The following is a 9,521-nucleotide window of genomic DNA, read 5'->3' on the forward strand; positions in this document are numbered from 1 at the left end:
TATCTTACATCAAAATCTCAATCCTACATTTACTGATTTCATCAACATACATCTACATGAAACATTAAATGACAATCATCAAATATATCTGAAAATAACATCACACAACCTGAAATAATAAAAATGTTCTAAGTATCAGATAATGTCTCGACATCTCGAGTCATGAATAACAAAATAAGGGTAATGTATCACTATGCTATGATGGGTCGGGGCGAGGCCTCACAGTGATGCTATTCAGTTTGCAAGTCTACACTTGGACGATGCAGCCTATGATTGGCGGTATCATGGAATGACTACTTAAGGTCATGATTAGGTAACTACATTTCATGATTTCAGTCAAAGAGTGATAGATAGATTTGACCTCAAGGATGATGAAGAGTATTTTAAAGAATTGTCAAAGTTGAAGCAAACCAAATCAGTTAATGAGTATATAGAAGAGTTTGAGAAAGTGGTTGTTATGGTACCTGATATGAGTGAAAAGAGGATTTTTTATCTTTTTCTTGATGGTTTGGAGGATTCTGTTAAGGGTTTGGTTAAGGCTTTCTCACCCTCAACCTTACCGGAAGCTATCAAAAGAAGCTTGCAACTTGAAACTTGCGTGCCTATGAGACTAGTCACTAATCAAAACCCCCAAATCTTTGTCAACATAAGGAGAATTTTCAAAAAAAGACTCTTCCAACACTACCACCAAGAGATGTGATAAATGTGGCAAAAAAGAAGATAGATGAAGAGACTAGGAGTGAATTATGAAAGAAAAAGCTTTGTTTCACTTGTAGAGAACCATGGGTTCCAAGACACAGATGTTTGGGAAAAGGTCAAGTGCACTATATTGAAATTACTTCAGAATCTGATTCAGATGAGCATGAAGAATTTCATGACACTAAGGAGGAGGAAGAAGAAGAGAAAGAAAACGAAATCAGCAAGGATGGAACTTTAGCAACATTATCAGGAGTCCCAAAATACCATCCCTTTCAAATCTGAGGGGTACTAGCAGGGCAAAGGTTGACAATTCTTCTTGATAGTGGGGCAACTCACAATTTTATTGATGAGGGATTTGTCATGAAAAGAGGGCTTAAAGCAGAAAATTTTGAGGGATTCAATGTTACTGTAGCTGATGGATTCGCTATGCCTTGCACACGGGTGGTGAAACAACTCAAGATGACCTTAGGAGATTATGAGTTAATTGATGACTTCTATGTTGTTGGCATTGGGGAGACGGATCTTGTATTGGGTGTTCAATGGTTGAACTCTATTGGAGGCTATTACATGAACCATCAAACTATGGAGTTTAAATTTAATTCCAATGGGAAAGAAGTCTTATTGAGAGGCTTATCGAATGGAGCACCTAAGGCGATCTCTTCAAAGAGGATGGAGAGGACTTTTCAAAGAGGACAAGTAGCATGGGTAGCAGGAGTTATAATCCATCCAACAAGCTCTCCAAAGAATCAAGGTAATTTCTATTTTGAAATTCAAAATATTCTTGATAAGCATAGTATAGTTTTCAATGACTTGCCTCCAGGATTACCACCAGATAGAGGTTTTGGGCATGTTATAGAGTTAGAACAGGGTGCCAAACTAGTTATAACAACCCCATACTGCCATCCAAGAGGTTATAAGGAAGAAATTGAAAAAACTATTAGGGAACTCTTGGACATGGGATTCATAAGGCCTAGCTCGAGTCCATTTGCATCATCTATGGTACTTGTCAAGAAAAAGGATGGTACAATGAGAATGTGTATAGACTTTAGGGCTCTAAACAAGAAGACCATAAAAAATAGGTATCCCATACCATGCATAGATGAACTCATTGATGAGTTACATGGTGTTGTATACTTCTCAAAAATTGACTTAATATTAGGGTACCATCAAATCCGAATGAGGAGTGAAGATGTGGAAAAGACTGCTTTCAGATGTCACTATGGGCACATTGAATTTTTTGTTATGCCATTTTGCCTCACTAATGCACCTGCAACATTCCAATCGTGTATGAATAAGGTATTCAGCCAACATCTTCGAAAATTTGTTTTGGTATTTTTTGATGATATTTTGATTTACAGTAAAACATGGGAAGAGCATCTAAAGCACATAGAAACTATTTTGGGAATCGTGGAGCAGCAATCCTTCTATCCTAAGCTATCTAAATGCAAGTTTGGTTTGACAGAGATCCTATATTTGGGACATATTATAAGTTCTAAAGTAGTAAAAGTTGATCAACAAAAAATCCAGGCAATTTTGGATTGGCCTCCACCCACTAATCTTACATAGTTGAGAGGTTTCTTCGGGTTGTGTAGCTACTATAGGAGATTTGCCAAGGGATTTTCTCAGCTTGCTACCCCCTTGACTGATTTGACAAAGAAAGGAGCTATTTTTTGGATAGAAGAGGCACAAAAAATATTTGATAAGCTTAAGGAGGTAATGAGTTCATGCCCTGTTCTTGCAATTCCAGATTCCTCTTTACCTTTTGTTGTTGAATTTGATGCTTCTGGAGAAGGTATAAGGGCTGACCTAGATCAAAGGGGACATCCAATAGCATTTGAGAGTAGAAAACTAAATCAATCAGAGAAAGGTTACTCCATTTATGATAAAGAAATGTTGGCAATCATGCATGCACTTCATAAGTTTAGACAATATTTGGTATGTGGGAGATTCATTGTAAAGACAGATCATAATAGCCTTAGGTTCTTCTTGAACCAAAGGGATTTGAATGATTGTCAACAAAAATGGGTAAGAAAATTGCAAGCTTATGATTTTGATATTGAATAAATGACATGAAAAAATAATGTGGTTGTTGATGCTCTCTCAAGGAAGCCCACTCTATATTCCTTAACATCTATCTCTACTGATTGGAAAGTCTCCATAATTTTAGAGTATGCTAAAGATTCCTTTGCCACCAAGATTTTGGATAAGTTAGTGGATGATAACAGGTACAAGGTTGTCGATGAATTGATTTATTATAAGAACAAGATCTTCTTAGTGCCAGGATCAAAAACTAAGGAGAGGATATTGAGGGCCTTTTGTGACACACCTTTGGCTAGTCATCAGGGATACTTCAAGACGTACAGGAAAATTTGAGAGTGGTTTTCATGAAAGGGTATGAAGGAGCATGTCCTTAGAAACATTAAGAAATGTAAGGTATGTTGACAAAGAAAGAGTGAGCAAAATTTTTCTGCAAGGTTGTTGCAGCCACTTCCTTTTCCTAAACAAAAATGGAAAAGTATTTCCATGGACTTCATCACTGGGTTGACCAAGGTTCAAGGTAAGGATTGAATATATGTGGTGGTAGATAGACTAACTAAGTATGCACATTTCTTTCCTATCACATCTGATCTCAAGGCATCACAAGTGGCCAAATTGTTCTTCAAGGAAATTTTTAGATTACATGGCTTGCCTAGAAACATTGTCAGTGACCGGAAAAGTAGATTCCTCACCTCTTTTTGAAAGGAGCTCTTTCATTTGGCAGGAACTGAACTCACTCCCAGCACTAGCTATCACCCTCAAACAGATGGACAAATAGAGATAGTTAATAAATGGATAGAGGGTTATTTGAGGAACTATGTTTCAAATCAACAACATGCTTGGGTGAAATGGTTGCACCTAGGGGAGTATTGTTACAATACATCTCATCACATGTCTATTGGTATGCCTCCTTTTCATACTTTTTATGGTTATGATGCCCTTTCCTTTGTTGATCTAGTACTTTCAGATAGCAGAGTACCTGCAGCAAGTGATTTCGTCAAGAAAAGCCAAGACATAATAAGGTCTCTCAAGAATAATCTACAACATTAACAGAACCAACATAAGTTGTATGATGATAGGAAAATGATCGAAAGATCTTTTGAGGTGGGAGATTTGGTATTTGTCAGGTTACAGCCATATAAGAAAAGCACCTTGAAGAGGAGTGGGGCAAATAAATTCAAGCCAAGGTTCTATGGGCCTTATAAGATCACCAAGAAGGTAGGAAAGGTAGCTTATGAATTGGAGCTCCTACCAAATAGAAAAATACATAATGTTTTCCATGTATCTTGCTTGAAGAAGGTTAAAGGACAGAAAACCTTAGCATCTACAGAATTACCACCTCTTGATTATAAAGGAAAATTAGTTTTGATATCAGAAGGGATTTTGGATACAAGAGAGCAAAGATTGAGAAATAGGAGCATCATAGAGCATTTGGTCAAATGAAAAGGATTACTACTGGAGGATGTAAATTGGGAAGGAGTACATATTCTTGAGCATTCCAACCTTTATTTCTTGAGGACAAGCAATATTTGGGGGGGGAGGACTTGTCATGTCTCCTTTTCAAATAATTAAAAATAATAATCTTTGCTAAGGCAGGCAGGCCCAAAAAGGTGAAGTTTCGGCAAAATGGGCTAATCTTTGGAAACCAATGGACTAATAAATAAAAATTATTATTAAAATATGTTTTATTAACCCCTCTTGGATGTGAGTTAGGTTTATGCCCTCTTTTAAGGGATTTGGAGGCATTTTGGGCTCATTCTAGAACTTGATTTTTTACTCATTGCTTTGTTGTTCTTCAAAAGTTGCTAAACCTATGGAGAAGGAGAACTAAGGATGGGAGTTTGCAGGTTTCTAGGAAGGCTAAAGATGGGAGTTTAAAGCCATTCCATGTGAAAGCTCATGCAGAGTTGGCCCTTGTGCTGAACAGTGCAAATTTGTTGGTTTTCGTGTGTGTTTTTTGTAAGAATTTGGTGTTTTCAGTTGAGTATTTCATATTAGTTTAGGTTGTTGCTATATTTCAGATATTTAGATGATAAAATAGAGCTGAATATATGTATTGGGTTGTGGTTAAACTTCTGTGATTGATTATTAGTGTTTTGTGGTGTTTTCGAGCTATTTTGTGTTATTTTTGGGAGCCTGATGAGCATTGTTTTTGTCCTCCTTTCAGGAGTTGATGTGTAAATGTTATACAGATCTGAAAATTTCATTTTGTAGGCTACTATGCCACTGAAATTTTTGTAAAAATGTCCACTTTTAGATTTATTAATAATATGTGAAGCTGTGAAGTTTTTGGCACTATTTCGGGCATACTTGATTTGGGGTTTATTGAGAAATTGGTGGATCTTTGAAGTATTGGTTGTTTGATTTTAAAAATCTGATTAAAGGCTTGAAATATCATATAAAATCAGAGAAAGGGAAATTTCAATAATATAATATATATAATATATATTATATTATTATATAATAATATAATAATATATTACATATATGGTTAATATATTAATATTACTTATATGCTTAAAAATAAGTTATACATATAGTCGTTTATTAACTAATGATGATTAACTATAGAGACATGTTTCTTCATAAGACATGTCTCCTACTCTCATATTTATATGAGATCCAAATTTGCATTTAGAGGGCATCAATCACATTGGCAATCTTAGTACATTTGCAAAAAACAATCTTAGAAAAACAACACTTTCAATTTCCCATTTTAATTCAAATTAAGATATAGAATTAGAATATACCTACACGTGATTGACCATGCCACCACAAAATTGACAAAACCACTACCTTGTGTAGTGTAAATTTATTTAAGATTATTACATTTGATTAATATTTTATTATTACATACATTAGAACATTAAAATCATTAGTCAACAAATTGGTACAAGAAAATACAAACCCAATGGATATCCAATAAATGTTTGATTTAATTGTCTGATATGGATGAAGAATATAATTATATTACTCATACCAGAGCTAGATTCATTTAATCTAATGGCATGCAAGTAAATCAAATCTCCCGAGGAATGATCCCTTGGCATTATTGTACCTTGGTATTCCTATATATTTTCCTAGACCATGTTGACTCTTTATTGAGATGATTACAGTGATAATGGAACTCCTAATTACACAGTCGATAGATTGACTCCTCGATTCAGGTAAGTGGCATCGGGCATACCCAACACTATGCTTTGCTGTGATGATTCATTCCTATCTTCACATGACATTATTTCAGCAAACCCAATTCTTGTAGCCCTACTGTCATCTTTGCCCAAGTTATAGCCGTAAAGCCAATTAAGCCACATGAGTTTGAAGCTCCGAACGATATCCAAAAGGCCAAGTCTTTCCAATCTGAGCCACACCCACTCCAACACATGATCATGAAGGAAAGGATGTACACCCCGCAGGCAGTTGAATCTTGCCAGCTTCACCAAAAACCTCGTGGATAACTAGATAAAAGAGAGAGTAGCAGAGCAGCCAACAATAATGGATGACCAAAACATGAACCAGGCCAGCTTACCATGCTTGTACGCGAGCATTGTATACACTGCTGGCATGAAACCACAGGCCGTAAATGCATAGAAAGCATAAACCAGCAAGTTGTCGATGACCAAGAACATTACCTTGTCTCCTGTCACAAGAGGTGAGCTCATCTGCCACAGCAGCACCGCAAACAACGACAGAAAGAAGGCCATGCAATCGAAAATGATGAACATTTTAAATGAATTGATTGCAATCAGAATTGGAATGCCCAATATTTTCTCTCTCTCTCTCTCTCTCTCTCCGTTTTTAAGATCCATCTTGAAACCGCCTGAAATTGTGAAGATTGCAGTGAATGACATTGTGGCTAACAACACTGCCACCACTAATTCTTTGTCACACCTTGCATCATATGTTTTGTCAACCATCTTAGTGGCATTCTTGTATTTTAGGTCACTCACCTTTGGAGCGTTGTACAGGAATGGCTTGTTCTGGGGAGGGTGATTACCCAGGATTGAAATTATCTGGTAACTTTTGTGGTACTCTGTGTTTTCTCGTGCAATGTCCAGAGCTGTTAGGCCTGCATCGTTGAATGCCTCCTTGTTTATGCCCCGTATATTCAGCAATGAGATTACCATCTGCAATAATCAGATTCAAATTTAGACCTAAAATGAAAATATATAATTAAATCAGTTATTCAAAGAAATATTTGAAAGGATTTAAATGCCAAAACAAAATAGTAGATGTAAATGAATTACACCAAAAAAATAGATAGAAAACACAATACAAGATTTATCATGGTTTACCACAAATTGTGGCGGCTTTCATATTGAGCAGAGTTTTGAATTTATTATAAAAATTAATTTACAAATGATGCAGTAGTAGCGGCCACCCTTAAACATCACATACTAAGGAAGAAATTAAGCTTGGAAAATTAAATCAACTTTTACTATTTAACACTTTAGCCTAAGAATTTAACCTTCCTGTGTCATGTTTAAGCCGTGCAAAGAGCAGTATATAGAAAGACTCCAATTAGGTAATAAATTGAAGAGTCTCCAAAACCAATTCACACTAAAACAATATTATTGTGAAAAACATTTTATTTATTTTTTATTTGTGTAATTATTTTAATATTATGGTTTAAAATCACATTTCCTTTCATCAGAATGAAATACAAGATACTGCTAAAGTACAACAGTAAATTTTTTTAAATAGTTAAGTGAAAAAATTAGACCTTCTTTAGGACAGAATGTTGTGCAAGCCTCTAACAGTGATAGAAAATTTTATAATTAGATTCATATTAATATGTATTTATCAAATCTTTTCTACTCTTTTATTCAGATAGTAGTTTTAAAGTATCATCCAAAATTCAACCAAAAAAAATGTTAATTACCATTCTAATAGATTGCAAAGCTTTAATTACATAAGAAAAATTTCCTAACAAAGTAATTTTTTCGTTGACGTAGTTCACGTTTTATTTGATTGGGTTTATTTGTTCGAAGTGTTATCTTGTGGAATGGACTATGTAGAAGGAACATAATAATTATTGTAAACTTTGAAAATTCATGAAAAATGCAGCATCTAACATATCTTATTATAACATTAGTCTGAATTCAAGACTAATAAAAAGTTCAAGAAAGCCCAAGGTGGTTGTAGAAAAGAAAACTTTAATGATGCTGACTAGAAATGCTTGGAAAGAAGAGAAACTTACATTAAAGTTTTTGTTCCTGGCTGCAATATGAAGGGGTTTTATCTTTGGAGGTTTTTCAGGTCCGTGAGGCCTCTCAAGTCCCTGATTCACCAGATCACATAAATCTAACTTGTCTGTTTTATTCAAGTAATCAACAATTCGCACTTGGCTAACTTGAGCGACTAAGTGTAGAATGTTCATTCCACAACTATTTCGTTCTCTATCAACTCTTTTACTGCTTCCAGATGCCCCAATTTCGCTGCCATACAAATCGGAGTTTCTTGCTCACGATTAGTGCACCGACAAAGCTTGGGCTGAAAAGCTATCAACTGCTTTATTATATGCACATAGTTTCTACCAACGGCTACATGTAAGGCTGTATTGCCATCTTTGTGCCGTACACTTCAGCTGATCTGCATTTTTTGACATCCAAAACCATTATCAACTTACAGATCCCTCTGTAAAAACAAATATCTTACAGAACAAAGAAATTGTTGGATCTAATTTTAACAGATACATCTTTCCAAAAACAGCTAGCCCAACTTCGAAATTAGTCATAGATTAAATATTGTAATTTTCAAGAATGCCTAATGATCTAAAATGTTTTGATGGATAAAATACAGTGCAAAATTCTGGATAGATTGTGTAACAAATTTTTCTCATAATTTGTTATAAAGAACTTATGAAGAACTTAATTGAATTCTTGATCTGTAAACTATCATCTTTTCATTCATTGTGTTCTCTTGTATCTTCGTAATAGATTATATACTGTGAGTTTAAATGACGATTCACACAATTTAATTAGAAACACTACATTCTTATAAACTGTAGAAATCTAATAGCTCTAGATAAAAACAAATTAAACTGCACTCCTCATGATAAAGAACACAAAATTACAGAGATGACTATTTCCAAGATAGCATTCTATCCATGTCTACACATATCATATCTACGTAAAGTAAAACATATTATTAGCAATGAAGAAGCAGAGAGCAACACAATGACCTGAATCTCCTCTTTTTATTGCAACCATTAAACCTGTTTCAACATCGATTCCTCGGTTGGGTTGTTGACCCTTAGCTGCCATGACGTGAAAATGGTTAAGGACTCGAGATGTCAAGATTCCTTGCCTATGCAAAAGTCAACATTTTTATCATTGCAATTAACAAAACTATAATTTTAATGACATATAAAAAAAACTCAAACTATTTTTAGATTCTATTGTGTAATAGTTTATTGGTCATTAGGAAATAAGAAGAAAACAATCTATGGTTTTATTCTTATGTTTCTTATCAAAGTGTCATATCAGAAACATTAATGTAAAAACACATACACAATAGAATCTAGAAGTAATTTTGAGGACTAGTTATACATTATGGAAATCTATCATCACTATTTAAAAACTCACTCTCACTACTTACAAATTGTAACATTAATGAAAATGTTTTATTGTTGGTTCATTATTTCAAAAAGGAAAGAAATTCAAGTTTAAGATTTTATTTTTAGAGAAAACCTTTTAAGTATTTTTTCACTAATAAGTGTTTATTTTATTTATAAAATAATACATTTACACAAAATGTGATTGAAAAAGTTAAGTTCATAGACT

General features: G+C 34.4%; 1 pseudogene; it reads right to left on the bottom strand.

Annotated features, from left to right (window-relative positions):
- Positions 1-5,870: 5,870 nt before the first annotated feature.
- LOC149560952 (uncharacterized) lies at positions 5,871-9,002 on the bottom strand (annotated as a pseudogene).
- Between the last annotated feature and the right edge of the window lie 519 nt (positions 9,003-9,521).

The sequence above is a fragment of the Cupressus sempervirens genome, chromosome 4 (genome assembly GCF_028749045.1).
Source record: "Cupressus sempervirens isolate cs-2001-9-10 chromosome 4, ASM2874904v1, whole genome shotgun sequence".
Classification (NCBI taxonomy): Eukaryota; Viridiplantae; Streptophyta; class Pinopsida; order Cupressales; family Cupressaceae; genus Cupressus; species Cupressus sempervirens.